Source organism: Varroa jacobsoni, unplaced genomic scaffold, assembly GCF_002532875.2.
Source record: "Varroa jacobsoni isolate VJ856 unplaced genomic scaffold, vjacob_1.0 contig01409, whole genome shotgun sequence".
Taxonomy (NCBI): domain Eukaryota; kingdom Metazoa; phylum Arthropoda; class Arachnida; order Mesostigmata; family Varroidae; genus Varroa; species Varroa jacobsoni.
In genome coordinates, this window is record NW_019214636.1 from 47,919 (window position 1) to 62,540 (window position 14,622).

The 14,622-nt window shown below is 40.3% G+C and overlaps 1 protein-coding gene across 3 annotated transcripts in view; it reads right to left on the reverse strand.

Moving 5' to 3' along the window:
* The window catches only part of Clic (chloride intracellular channel protein 5), a 54,685-nt gene that overhangs the window by 20,214 nt on the left and 19,849 nt on the right, over window positions 1–14,622 (reverse strand). Inside the window, exon 1 of one of the 3 annotated variants that reach the window (XM_022853171.2) lies at window positions 4,964–5,043. The exons of the other annotated variants lie outside the window; for them this stretch is intronic. The gene's annotated coding sequence lies outside the window, so the exon portion shown is untranslated. Of the gene's footprint in view, window positions 1–4,963; window positions 5,044–14,622 lie in introns of those variants that run through there. 3 annotated transcript variants of the gene reach the window in all.

A 14,622-nucleotide genomic window follows, 5' to 3' on the forward strand; every position in this document is an offset into this window, starting at 1 on the left:
ACCGTTGTACAGAATACTACATCGGAACGTTAAGCTCGTACATGTATCGGGCTAATGTTAAAGAGCAAACACATATTTAACCATTCATCTATCAGTTACTTTGGCTCGTTTTGAAGCGAAATGCAACACCGAAGCGACGCTATACCATCAAAGCCCCGCGAGCGTTTGAGGTGTGATCGAAGTTCGTGCCCGTTCCTGATGCCGCTACAGTTTGAACACTCGGATCAGTCAAACTTATCTTTCTTGAAATCTGCAACTTCACGATGATCAGATATCGGTACAGCATCTGGTAACAGACCTGTAAAGCTCACCGACGCCACAGCCAACGTCATTCAACGGTTCTGCCACGTCATTTTCCGGTTTACATTTCTGTGTGCTTCGGTGATCGATGTATACTGTACTGTGATTTACGCCGGACTTTTCTACGCTGCTTGTCCGACGTTATAAGTTGATGCGAGGTACGAAGAAAGGACATTATCCGCAGCCGCTGAACGTGACGAGCGCCGTGCACGTATCTGGGGCGATGTGTGCACCTAGCCCCACCCGATTATCTACTGTGACAGAAATCAAAACAGCCTTTTGATTGTCGCAATTAAAGTTATAACTCCGTGACAAGCTTTATCCGCATCATAGAAAACGCCGAAACATCTTACTAGCCATTATGTGGTGGTTCGGACGGCAGTACGCTCGTGACTATGCCTCAGCGAAGTATATGCAGCCTACGCTAAGCAGAATAAGGCCTAACGCTTTCCAGCAAACATTTTTATCTGGCCCGTCATTTTCAAATGTGGTTTTTGCTACTAGCTAAAAAACATTTACCTACGAATCATAAATACGGTAATGAAGCAAACAAACCGTTGATGAGCTATCGAGACGATCGCTAATAAGAAAAATGCATCCTTATAGAACAAATACGAAACTAGCATTCTATTAGTAACAATCCTGCACCACAAAAACTGTAATACACCCAGCGGCCAAATAGCGTTCATAAAAACGTTGCTTACGCCAATTCGAAGTTCTCAGACTTCGGAAAAATGGCACACCACGCAACATGGTTACGCAAATGACAACGGTAGTAATGTTATAGCTAAATGATGCGTTCCATTCAATAAACTAGTGTGCAGTTACTCATAACTACAATAAACGAGACTGAAGAGACAGGGAAGATCACAACAAGTTCCTAGGAGAAATAGCATCATTTTTAGTGTTAGTTGTAGTGACACAGTAGTGACAAATAAAAGCCTAATCAATGTCAGCCATTTACTTGACAATAAACAACAATATAAAAGTGCGACTTTTTTTTTATAACTACCATACCATGCGTTAACTTAACCGTATCGCCCTCATCAGTTTAACTTAACAATTGTCTCGAGTTAATATATCGAAAAGGTCACCAGAGACTATATATGCTGCGACTGCTATTTGTACTGTGAACAACGACAGGCCACAAAACCATGCAGCCGGCAACGTATAGCGTTTTGCGGATAATTTTCAATAGCTCGTCGAAAATAATTTATGTCAGTCCTGCGCAGCAACTTGAAGTCAATACGTTTTGGGTCATCTGAGGTATTGGTCGAAGTCATTATGTCGATTCGTTTGCATCGGGCACAGACTAATCGTCCTAGGAAGGATACGCTATCCAGGCGAATGCACACGCATACTTTTTGTCTGGTGTTCAATGCCAGCTGAACGGGCCCTATGAAAACGATCAAATATATGATTACATATTATTTTTAGCAAGTCGTGTATCTCCTAAATAGTTAGTTTTTTGCCAGTAGCGCCATTTAGCCTGTTTCACAGCTTCAGACTCCCAAGGATGTTCCCCCTCGTAACTTGCGCTTGTTGCCATAGCCTCATTTTACATGACGACGATCGAAATGCCGGTGGTACCACCAAGCGATAAGAACGGATGCAATCAATTCAGTAAATGCGATTGTGGCGCGGCAATTTCTAATATAAACGACAGTGTTAGTGTAATTTAGAAGGTCCTAGTAGTACCACAATAATAACTGACAGGTGACACGGCGAAACGATTCATTTGGAAATGTTGTCAATGGTCGAGAAATCAACTCTGACCCAGTTGTCAGCCAGCGCGCTTTTAACTCAGCCGGGCTAACTGACTTCTCCTTCGCCTCAGCCTTTTCTTTCGTTCTTTCTTTCTCTTGCCGTCGAACTCCGCTGTCCTGGAGAAAGGAGCAGTCAACGTCGTCAAACAATACTTCTCCTTTGATTGGTTACTTTATGAACTTTATAGATTTTTAGACAAACGCATATTGGGTTCAAAGTTTGTTCATATTGAAATTGTGTTGTTATATATCGTTTTCAATGTGATCCTATTTACAGCGATACTGACGTTAAGATCATACAGCGTTTGTTGGTCATTTTTATTACCTCGAAGTAGCTTTTCAGATTTATGAATGGCCTGGCCATATTTCTAAACAACGCTTCTCAAATTCCGTGCGTTTGCTTCCGTGCACTCTGTCGAGTGTTAGGAAGTATCATCAGCTGTACAAACGACTATTCTTTTGTTCAGTTAAGTTTTATTTTGTGTATCATTTACCCACTGACAGAATTTGTGCCTTCTCTGGTTTTTGACAAACCGCGATCATCAACAGCGCTCGGCCATATCCTAACAAAACGGCACCCCGTGAAAATTAATCCATAATACAAGTATGTTACAATACAAGTATGTAGTAATTTACGCGATATTACTTGCAACCTTGACAATTTTAATAATATCTTGCCTCATCCCGTCCATGAGAAACAGTAAATGAATAATATTCAGATATAGTACTGGTGGTAGTGATATTAAATATATATAATTAAAGTTAACGCTCCATGAAGTGTTAATACTGGCTCTAGGGGAAGCCAGTTAAGGACTGCTTTTCATTTCGCATGTTCGGTGGGTATTGTAACAAAAAGTATAATCAAGCGTTGTCACAGCTGTCAACGTAAAATCTGAAAACAAAAATGGTTAGCGGCAATTTTCACAGCCTCTTCTATGAAATATATAAAAAAAGAACATAAGCAAACATTTAAAAAGAGGGAGAAATGAGTAACAGGTATCGCTTTGACTTTGACAGAAAAACTTAGCTACAGCCGTGGCAGAGATATTACAAATTTACTGTAGCTCTCTTGTCGAGTAGCTGACTTAATAGTTTTGAAACTATTCGAGGTGATAGTTAGGTGTTGGTCTGTCTTAAGTGATATCCCGCTTGGAAGTGGAGTACTTACTTAGATGACATGATGATAAGGGCAAAAACAAGGAAAAAAAGACAAGCAAAAAGATTGTGACAATTATCCGAAAGAAAATCGTGGCGTAAGAATGAAATACATAGGCAATTATCATTCCGTTCCTGTTCAAGATGATTCTCTCTAAACTAGGACAAACAATGTAAGACACTTAACAGGATATTCATTGTTATCCAGAATGCATAGGTAAACGCGGTAGAAGCGCTTAATTTCCCTAAATGAGGATTAAGCATAAAAGCTGGAAGGTTATATTTAAGAAGAAAGATTTCACGACAGCTACGTGCTTTTGATATTTACAGATTAATAATTTTCGACAGTACGACTATCATAACAACGTTCGTGGAGCGGTTACCAGACCTCCATTATCTGTAGACTGATTTATTGCGTAAAAGTGAAGTGCTTATAATAATTTTGAGTTTTGTTTAGCGTTGCAAATAGAAAAAAGTCCAGTAAAGATATGATAATAAGGCCAAAAAATGACAACAGTCATCTCAAGTTTAGTTCAAACCGATATTCAAAGTAACGGTTGTCAAATCGTTCTTTTTGTTTTGTGGCGCCCTCTAACGGCTTTTTGTGCTACGATATGACGCAGTTGCAACGTGCGAGTTCATTTTCTAATGTTCAACAGTCAGATAGACTGAATTGTGCGGAACCGCAGCGTCTAAAGCTGGGAAATTAATTCCAACAATAACGATTCCCATAAAGACGCCGGCCACATACAAAATGAATTGTAACGGCTTTTTGGATGTTATAGGCGGCTCCACGTTTGCTGCTTAACCGTGTCTACTATAGCGGACAGGTCTCATATAGTGCACAAAATGCAGAAACGGTGCTAGTTCTGGTGCACTTAATGCTGTTGGTATCGCTGTTGTTCCTCGTCATCGTAACGTCGCTCTAGCGATTTTTTCCTCGGTGTGCAGTGGTGGCCACATTAGAACGCCACGAGGGACGTCGCTGCGTCTAGAGGTCATCGTAACGACAACGACAGAAGCAAACAGCGCCAAGCCATGAAGCGAACTGGGGACTAAATTAAAGATTGAATGATAGTATAACCATGAGACGCTGGGCAAACTACCTCCCATAGGATCACACAAGCGAACCTATCGGTACCACGAGCAACAGGCATAATATTGAAAATATCAGTAATTCTGGTGACAACGATTTTGTCGCTCTATATAATGTATGTTTAAGTTCAATATAGTAATCAGAGCGCCACGCCCTCGTCTAGTGTACATTACCAGCAATATAGAACTGTGCTTATTATTGCACACTTTACTGGAAAAGCACATGCTTAACTTTTATTTTATATAATTTATTAATGAAATTATTTTTTGGTTGATACGGTTGTTGACTTTCAAGTAAGGCGCCTATGCCCGTTTCTCATAAATCTGCTAAGGGCATTTTCGTAGGTGTACGAACAGTTAAAAGACGTCAGTAAATAAGAATAATGCGACGGCAGCTCCGCTCAAACATTTGCTTATTAGATGGGGTTTAGATATTTGCCTAATGCTGGGTTCTATATAGAATGCGTACGAACTTTCGCTTTTATCAAACGGACAACCCAGCCCGTCTCACTTATTGACATCATGCCAAAATAGCCTAGTGTCTATATCATAATCTGTCCTGTAGTTTTACTCTGATTATATACACATACATATAATGATCACTATAACGAATAGTAAGCACATATGTGCTGGCATAGATACTTTACGATACTTGTACTGCAATGGTTGTCGCAATCAGGAAGCGTCACGATAAACGACACATTCGTCTGCTCTCCCCACTAACAAGCAGACACTTCCGCGCGTTTACCAGAATACTGGCTGAGTAAAAACAACATCAACATAAACAAAGCAAGCTTGCCCTGCCTCCTGTCGTCATCTCATTTCGATCGTCGGCTTACGACAATTTTGTGTCGACAGTGATCATATGCGAACAGTGTACAGCTGGCCCATGTAAGAAAGCGGGTCGACTGACATCGTCCCGAACCTGTATAGCCAAAATGAAATAAGCATAGCTCACAGCAGACTATCTATCTAATTATATATTTCAAAAATGCTAATCGCGCAAAACGACGGTTGCGTGCGTGCACAAAGTGACGACTATTATACAGCGGAAAGTATTGAATCTAAAAGATAGACTAAACTAAAAAAACAAGCCTCTTTTATGTACATGCGTTTCTTCACATCATACATGTATGTATATGATTAAATATAAAATGATCACAGCGGGCGCGCTGCTTGTAGGCTAGGCTGATAGGACGTGATTATCTATAAATAGAGAGGTTACCTCTTTGTTTCAGCGTTACAAAAGGCCGGGCTAGATTAATGCACAGGTTCAATTAAACAAATTTACAAAAAAGCTGTTAGGGTGATAAAATATTTTTTGTATCCTATCATAGAAAAACAAACATTAATTAGGAAACGGAAACGGAGGAGAACATACACCCGATTAACGTGTAAGGCGCTTCCAAAAGAAAATTAAATAAGATTGTCGCTAATCATATTCATCGCGCAGGTATGCTTTCCTACTAATATCGTGGCGGTAGTTCGCCTTCTCACGTGCTTTGCGATGAGGTACTGCAACTTTCCTCGTCAAAACCCTTTTATAAATATATGTCTTACCTAAAAAATAAAGAAAAGTAAAAAAAACAAAACAGAATCGAAGTAGTTCATATGATGATCCTCGCAAGAGTAAAATTGATGTATGGTTTCATTTATCGATAAATAGGTCGAGTGGTCTAAAGTTCGGACGCCCTGCTGAAGATGTAATTCCACCTATAAGACACCTAGAAATAATCTAACTAGATATATAATATCACCAATGCACGAATACGACGACGATTTGTTTTTTATAATTTATTTGTTACTATTTGTCATCAGTAAGAATTGAAATGTTACCCACGCTCAAACAGAAACTAGATAACATAACCCAGTCATTTGGACTGACGGGAACGGGGTCTATCGTTAGGATGAATATTAACCTCCTGGGCGATTGCCGGCAAATTTTTCACAAACTGGTTGAATATCGAAGACAAAAACGAGATAATAATACAATAAACGTTGATCTAAATGTCTTTATTTTACTTTTAGTAAATAGACCACTTATTTTGTTCTACCATTCAACCTTGAAGACATTCAATTCGATTGAATTTTCTGAGCTGACTGGTATGCCACCAGTAATACCGACAGGCGTTCCTTTTCAAAGGAGTTAAACTGAAAGACCTTCCACGAGATCATGTACTTGATCACACTGAAATACAAGTGACCGTTGCGTTCAATGAAATGTCCTATAGAAAAATAACACGACGACGACGACGATGACAAACGAATTCATTAAGAAGTTACCGGAACTTCTATCGTCCGGTATCGCTATTCGCTATTTCGTCGGTAGACGACTGGCTTCTAGCACGGCCAACTGTCTATCTATCTATCTATCTATCTATCTATACGCGAGATTAGCAGATGAAAAGAAGGGGACAGATCTAACCTACTTCGTAAAAATGTGTCTCAAATACCTCAAGCGTTCTCTATGATATTGTTCTATATGATCGTATTGATCTTTTTCCGATCTATCAAAACGCAGTTGTGCAGGTTCCTAATTAGGTTTCAAGCAATGATAAATGAACGCATGGTGTTCCATTTGTACATAAGTTATTCTGTCATAGTTTATTAGCGTCACTGATTTTCAAGTCTGGTGACATATTTTTATAGCTTTGATAAAACATTTTATACATTAGTCCAGATAGGAAATTTAGATTTAAACAAAACGACGAGTCTCGATAATCCCAAATACGATATTTAAATTTTTGCTTTATTAGGGCTACACAAATTACGCAGATGTGACAAACCATTACGATGAACATAAAATAATCCAATACTTCACAATGTATAAGTTCAGAAACACTTACAAAAAATGCCTCGATTGCGGTACAATAACGCTCACCCTTGTAACAGAACCTCAAATAAGTCTAATCAATGATAAGTGGGCTAAAAATTGTTTTACACGTGCTATATTTGTGATATAAAGCATTTTCTGCAGACTGAATGGCTTTTAATACAGAAGGATGTGTAGAGAAAGAAAATAGCCAAAGCAAAAAACCAATTCGGCCCAACGAAAGCTATGAATTGCCTCAGTATCTCATGCTTACCCCGTTTCTCACACGCAAAACATGTAAGTACATGTGCTTACTGTACATCTATATAGACAATAGACCTTACACGCAGAACAGCGGAACGACTCTATATTTAGTATAATTCGCTGAGGTATAACTGAAGCATTCATTTTGTGCTTTGTTAAAAGGTAGAATGTAACTAAAGTCTGCTATATTTGTTGCACCCATTAAATTGGCAAGGGGACACATTTTTTACGGTGGAGACGAAATACTCACGGCGACCTCTGGCTGTAAAAAATAGAGAAATTAAATAACAGTTGCTATAATTAACGATAACAGGAACAACAATAACAGTTAGGATGACCTCCACAACTGGGTTAAAAAAACGGGTCATCAGATTTTTACGCTGTAAGAAGGAAGTCAGCGAAGTGCTTGAAAAAAAAATTCGACATGTTGATTCATACATTTTCCTTTTTAAGGGCTGCTGTTTTTATGAGTACAAATTTTGCCTGGCGCCGTAGTCGGCGTCCTTATCACCAGGGCCAGTGACATCACTAATAGTGCGGACACCGCCGAAGACAGGACTACGACTAATTGCTTAACACAAAATGCGTTTACGTCCTATTGCGGTAATAAATTATATAACACAATGTACCACTAGAGTGAGCATTAAGGGGTGAACGATGCAATCCTAGTTACTTATAGCTGTCCCGCTCATCCAACCAACCTAAATTTCGACTCTTTCAGGAAACGTACGAATAAGCCATAATATTTAGCTATGGCGGTAGCTACTCAAGAATGCAGACGATTGTCACGACGCTTAATGACGGTCAAATTGTTGTTTTTATTATTATTATTATATATAATTACTGTAATTAAAATGAAAGTAGTTTAATGAATCTTTTTTTCACCGGCGCTTTCCGTTAGCTATGCACTACCTGCAGCTATATATTCATGTCTAAAGATAGACGGTAAATATTTTATCCCAAAAAATCTCATTAGAAATGAGAACGACGATCATGCTATAGTGCTGATGAAGCGTTAAAGCTGATGAAACTTAGCCCTAAAATTATATTTGTGTATCCTTTTGTTTCAAATGGACATTATTGTCTACGAACTAGAAAATTGAGCTTATACGCAGGTGATCAATTTTCTATATATGATTTTAGATTGTATAAAAAAATCCAAAATTCTCCGACCGATTACTATTTTGTCTTACGCCTGTGTTGCTCGTTAACGATAAACGAACTGGCAAGCCAACTGACTAACGATATATATCACGAGACAACTCGGTCGGCAAAAGAATTTTTAATAAAAGAGAATTTAATAATAGTAACCGAATAATAAAGAATATATTAACTATTAAATTCCCCAGTCTACTGTAATAGATCACCCGGCGGGACATGGCTATGCATATATGAATCTAGCATATATCACTACAAAATAAAAATGATCATATTTATTACGGTTGCTAAAAATTGCGGACCTGTGCTTTTGCGATCTATACGCAAATTATGTCGAATAGTATATTTAATTCCTTTGTCGCGGCGATAGCTCTGATATGTTTCAGCGCTACGGATGCAAGTTCCTGCTTTGGCTAAGACCTACAATTGTGCCACTACCGGCGGAACGCCACCGGATCGCGACAAAGTTCTTAGCAGCAAATATATTCAGTAATTAGAAATGGTAACATCGGTAAGAGTGACTGGCGCCGCTGCTAGTGCCGCTATTATCATTGTATCGTAGCAGCTGGCTACCTTATGCTTGTTCCATAGTATTTAAAGAACGGATGTAAGCATCTAGTCACGTCCTAGCACCGAAGAGAAAAAAAGGTCCGCAATAACGGCTATGGCCACAACCTTCACTAGCATGTATACGATGAGACATATAGGACCAGACCAATAACGGCAATAAAGTTAGCAGGAACGGTGGCGCATTCGCTTGCCCGCTCACGATCGACTTCCGGACTTCAATGAGCCAGGTCGTTTGGATTGCTTCGATCGTTGCTATAGCTGTCGATGAGGCGGCGAAGCTGTTGGTGCTGGCGAATGTTTTTTGCTAATGTTTAGCACTATTAGTTATTCATCAAGCGAGCCCTTGGGATCATCTGCCTTCGGCGCTATTCACTAGCTCCCATTAGGAATCCAACGAGGGTGGGTCTTCTCTAACAGATTCACGAAGCGGCATAGCAAGCACATAAACAACCACTGATCTTCACAATAATACCTTGCCTGGCTTAATTTGTTTGTTTTTCTTCATTCTTTATATTCTTGATAATTAATATCTGGTAGTAATTTTTGCTAACGCTAAGACCAGTGCGACAGCACGTTTGTTGACCATGATTCCAATTGTAGCGCATTCAAAGAGACGTGCATTAGCCACGCAGGCCATACCCTCATATGTTATGGTAGTGTAAACGCATTGGAGTCTTGAAAACTACCCCTTCATTGTATGATACCGACAACCCGCTCTTCTATGAGCTGACGAGATCGCTCAAAACGTTTTTAGGGTACTACAAACGTTTGATGCCGCCAGAACCTGCCTCTCGATTATCGCTGCCTTGCATAGTGGTAATACTTCGTAGGCGGGTCGATATTCACGTCACCTTTTTTAAGGTAGGCAGACACGCCATGTTCGAGTTACTATTCGAACCCAGCTATCCGCGAATGCGTATGTTTTCAAATATTTTCTATGAGTAGGTTTTTTATGTGTTTGTGCACGTGCTCGAAGCTGTACGACTTTGAAGAGATAGGAAGCACGTACCTATGTCCAATTCCATCTAACAGAGGCCTGAGAGCGAATTTATCGGCTTGAATCACGCGATATCGCTATAAACATACAAGCGGACACCATATATTAAGCAATAGCTAAAAGGGCCCTGTTTCTTGTAAACGGATGCAGGACAAAATTTGGCAAAATCTGTGTTATAAAGTAAATCTGTCCGCGTGTGTATACACAGAATGTTGCATGTCTGAACGTAGCAAGCGGGCGCTTTCCTATGGCCAATGGAAAATAATAAAAAGTTATCATTAAATAATGTGTAACTCATTCAAATGCGCGACAAATTAATTGATCGTTACCTGTGTTCACATGAAATGTGCCGTCGTTTAATCGTCGCCTACGACAGCCACTGTGAGAGACCGATCGCGTGGCATAGCAAATTTAAATCTTAAACGTTCATTCATTCATGGCATAAATAGCACAGTACAATGATTATTATTCAACGAAAAAAAAATGACTAGCACCCGACCTAGGCTGAGAAAAACGATATGTGTAAGCAGGCAGGCAGGCAGGTAGGTAGGTAATATAATACTGGCTATTGAGACAGCCACTTTAGAAATGGAGGCGCTAGATAACGTTACTCAGAGACCTTTACTCAAAATAGTAAAGTTAGCTATTTCCGCTTTTGTATCTCAAATTTCCTTGCCAACAGATTTACACAAGAGGCTACCGCGCGCTGGACACCTACTTGACTTGTATGACTATTTTCATTGCTGCCTGAGCTAGACATCTTGTATATAACTAAAGGCTTTGCTTTTAGAATCGGTGCTACCATTTAACATTACTTTAGAATGTCGGGGGTGTGACTACGAAACGCACAGCGTTTCTACGTGCCGTTTAGAACTCATGCGAGGCTAAGTTTAGCAGGCGAAAACGCTACGGCCACATCATCATGAAGACATTTTATATCTGACTGTGACTCCGTAGGGCCAACTCCACTCCAAAAGTGTCATCTATGCATTGTCTTTCTTGCGAGCTTCATATACAGCTGTACGATGTTTTTCTACCGACTAATAAATTGATTGTGTTTTGTTTTGTTCCCTATGTACGCACTCTTGCCCGCTCCTGCCTAGAGAAGCTTAGATTATCTGTCAAGACTATGTTTCAATCGTTTTTTTCACCCTGGCTATAATTTTCTCCTCATTGATTTATGCCGTATTGAATCACCCATCTCTTAGCGCACTTAAAGGGATTTTTATTTCGTTACCTTTTTTCCGTCTCCGTCGGGGTCACGGTAACTCCTTACTCCATGGTCGCATGGCCAACACTACAGATAAACCTATGTTGACATGTATATGGTGTAAATCAAGATTTGCCAGTATGTGACATCGGCGCTGACACTAGTTCGCTAAGTTAAGAGCGGTTGCAGAAGCACAATGACAGCTTCCCGACCCGCCCTCTCAAAAAAAACAGAACTTGAGTTTTTTTTGATCCGTCTTCATTCATCTACCTACTGCGCAGGGCTGAAACTTCACAAGGAGCCGTAAAACGGCAGCAATCAACATCAGATTGCAGAGCTGTTTCAATTATGAACTCCCATCGAACTTCCCTTCGCGGTTGCCGCTTTGGCAGCTGTAGCAGCCCGCTATTACGAATCTGTGCCAAAGTTTCCATGAGTACAATTTTTCAGTGCGATCACCATCAACGGTGCTTCGGCCATTAGTAATATATATTTGACAACCGTATTTCAAAAACTGGAGCTAGAAAAGGGCCGTTTGTTTGCATAGTAGTCGTAAATGCCGATTGTTTGTTGTTGTTCTTCGCTGGCGGCGTCATGTTCGCGCTATACGCTGACGTTTACGCTGGTTTGCTCCATTAAGGCCAAGTGTCACACGGGTTCACCTTTGAGATCGTTCACGTCGCCACTCACTATTGCCATGACGGTTCCGAATCAGACATCAGAACAGGCTATTTTGCGTAGTTAGATGGATTTTAAGTAAAAAAACAGATAAACAAAAAAAATCTTGCAATCTATCCTGAATATCTACAGAAGACTAACCCTGACGCGGTAAACCGGATCGTCGTCACCCGCTTCAAAAGGTAACCGGCTCTTTCAATCAAGGTCACTTGTTTACCTGCTCTAACTGGTGGCAAGCTTGCAAACGTTCTGGATGTGAATATTTTCAGCACAAGGAAACTATTAGTAAGTAGATTGAGTATTTCAACGCAAATGTACCGGCGTTATCTATATATCCTGAGTATCATTTTGTTGTAAATTCTACTATTTTATCAAAAAAAGCAAAACTTGCCAACTCAATACACAACATCATGAAGTGACGGCCGGACGCTCAATCAAATCAAATTTACAAATTAAATGTTGTTAGTGGTCATAGAAAAGCGTTTACCTAATTCGTCTGGCATCCGCATTACGTACCGTTCACGACGAGACGTGTACGGTACAATCACACGGTCACGTTTTTCTTGTCGTGCATGTCTGTGAGTACGTGTGCTTGTACGTTTCTGCGTGTATGGTATGAATTTATATATACTTTCTATTTGTTTCGACTTAGAAGTTCAAGTGATTGCCTTCAAAGGAGAGGATTGAAAAAAATTAATTTGCAGGTATATATATGTTATGATGCTTGAGTACGGTTTTCGTTAACCGGCAGTAGGATTACTAGCTATAAACGGCGTATGAAAAACCAGAATCGCTTTGGGTACTTGCATCTGGCTGTAAATACTGATGTTGAAAACTAACGATTTTTTTCTATCAACTCCTCATATCCAGTCGCACAGGTGCTAACACCCAGTTACTAAGGCGGATTATGCAATAAATTACTGAAGTGAATGTCGTTCAGCCTCGACCATCTGCTCGTGCGTAACAGCATATCGCCTATGGAACGTCGTGGCCAAGAGCGGGGGCCACTGCACCGTCTTGCGACGCATATGCTACCCGTTATGAAATGAAAATAAGGATCTGTTCCCAAAGAAATGTTCCCATACAACTACGATAAACGTTATTTATGCGTAAAGCATAAATCAGCCAGCACCTTCGTGTTATTATATAAAGAGACAAAATTATAGCGGGTCCACGTCACTTAAATCTGTATGCCGATCTGTTGATCTCGCAAGTATTTGCTCAAACGATATACATGGCCTGCTGGGACTGTTTGATCCTTCTTGTTCTTGTGTTTTCATTTCGCTATTTCGTTATGGAGGTGGAGCTATGAGGTGTCGTTTTTGGCCTACACGTATATAAACAGGCAAGTACTACTTGGAAAAAATACTTCCATCGCTTCAAGTTGCCTGCGTTTCAATTGGTATAGTAGAACGTGCATCGCATTGCAGTTACTGTATGTATTTGCAGCTACTTCTCCCGGATCCAGTAGGGGCGAGTTAGGATATATCTAAGGTATAGTAGGTTCGTAGAGGTATTTTGACAGTGTCGAAAGTTTATTAACAAGATTTCCTCTCCCGCGCCCTGTTGACACTCGCCTGAATCTAACTTCCCTGAATGTAACTGAAAAACTTTCTCATCTACAGTAATTTTTTTTAGTCATCTTTTCAGGATCGGTGCCTTTTTCGTAGTTAAAAAACATTCGCCAAAGCTGTAGCTATTAAACTTTACCGCTCGTCACTTGACTTTGCTACGATAGAAGCAACACAAGCCAGACAGTGTTATTCTCAGCATTGAAGCTGACAAAAAAAAAATATATATATATATACATATATATTGTTACCAAACAACAGTACACTCCTTTATTCGCACTGCGTAGTTGCGCTGCACAGTGTCTTAGCAGAAGCGAAATCGACCACAGCTCGCGAAAAAGCAAAGACTGACGATGAGTTTTCTACCGTCGGCTATGGACACACAGATGACTGCTGATGTTTCGCCGTCATACGACGTAAACGGCAACGATGACGACGAATGTGTTAGATGCAGTCGTCCGACCGGCGCATCCGTCTTCGTTATCCTCCAAAAACGCGTATTGCATTCATTTTGCTTTGTGTTTTTTTTTTTTTTTATCAAATCTAATACTTCTGCTGGCGATGTCGACGCTGTAGATGTATTATCCACTAGTGTTCCCATCTATGTTTCTATCGTTGATGATTGATACAATGGCTAAGACGATTAATAGTACTGTTATGGTTAGAATTATGGTTATCGTGAGCGCTCATTAGGAAATGGATTGATTTTTTTTTTTGTTATTGGCTTGCTTTCGCTGCTTCTGCTGTTGAAGCTACCGCGGCTCCTGTCATGCTGCTGCTGCTGCTCTTTCTATTGTTGCTCATGACGACAACGACGACGACGACGACGATGATGAGGCCTGGAGTTTCTGTGGCGGTGACGGCAAAGCGTCAACGTCATTAGCTATGCCAACAGAAAAAAACACCGGACATTTTTAGTTAATTTGCTGGTGCTCGTCGTCGGCTAATGGTGGCAGGCTTTGGTGACCGTGAGCGCGATGGGGCGTGTCTATTGAGTTCCTACCATATGTTTGATTCCGAGCGCTGCACAATGGGATCTGTATCTA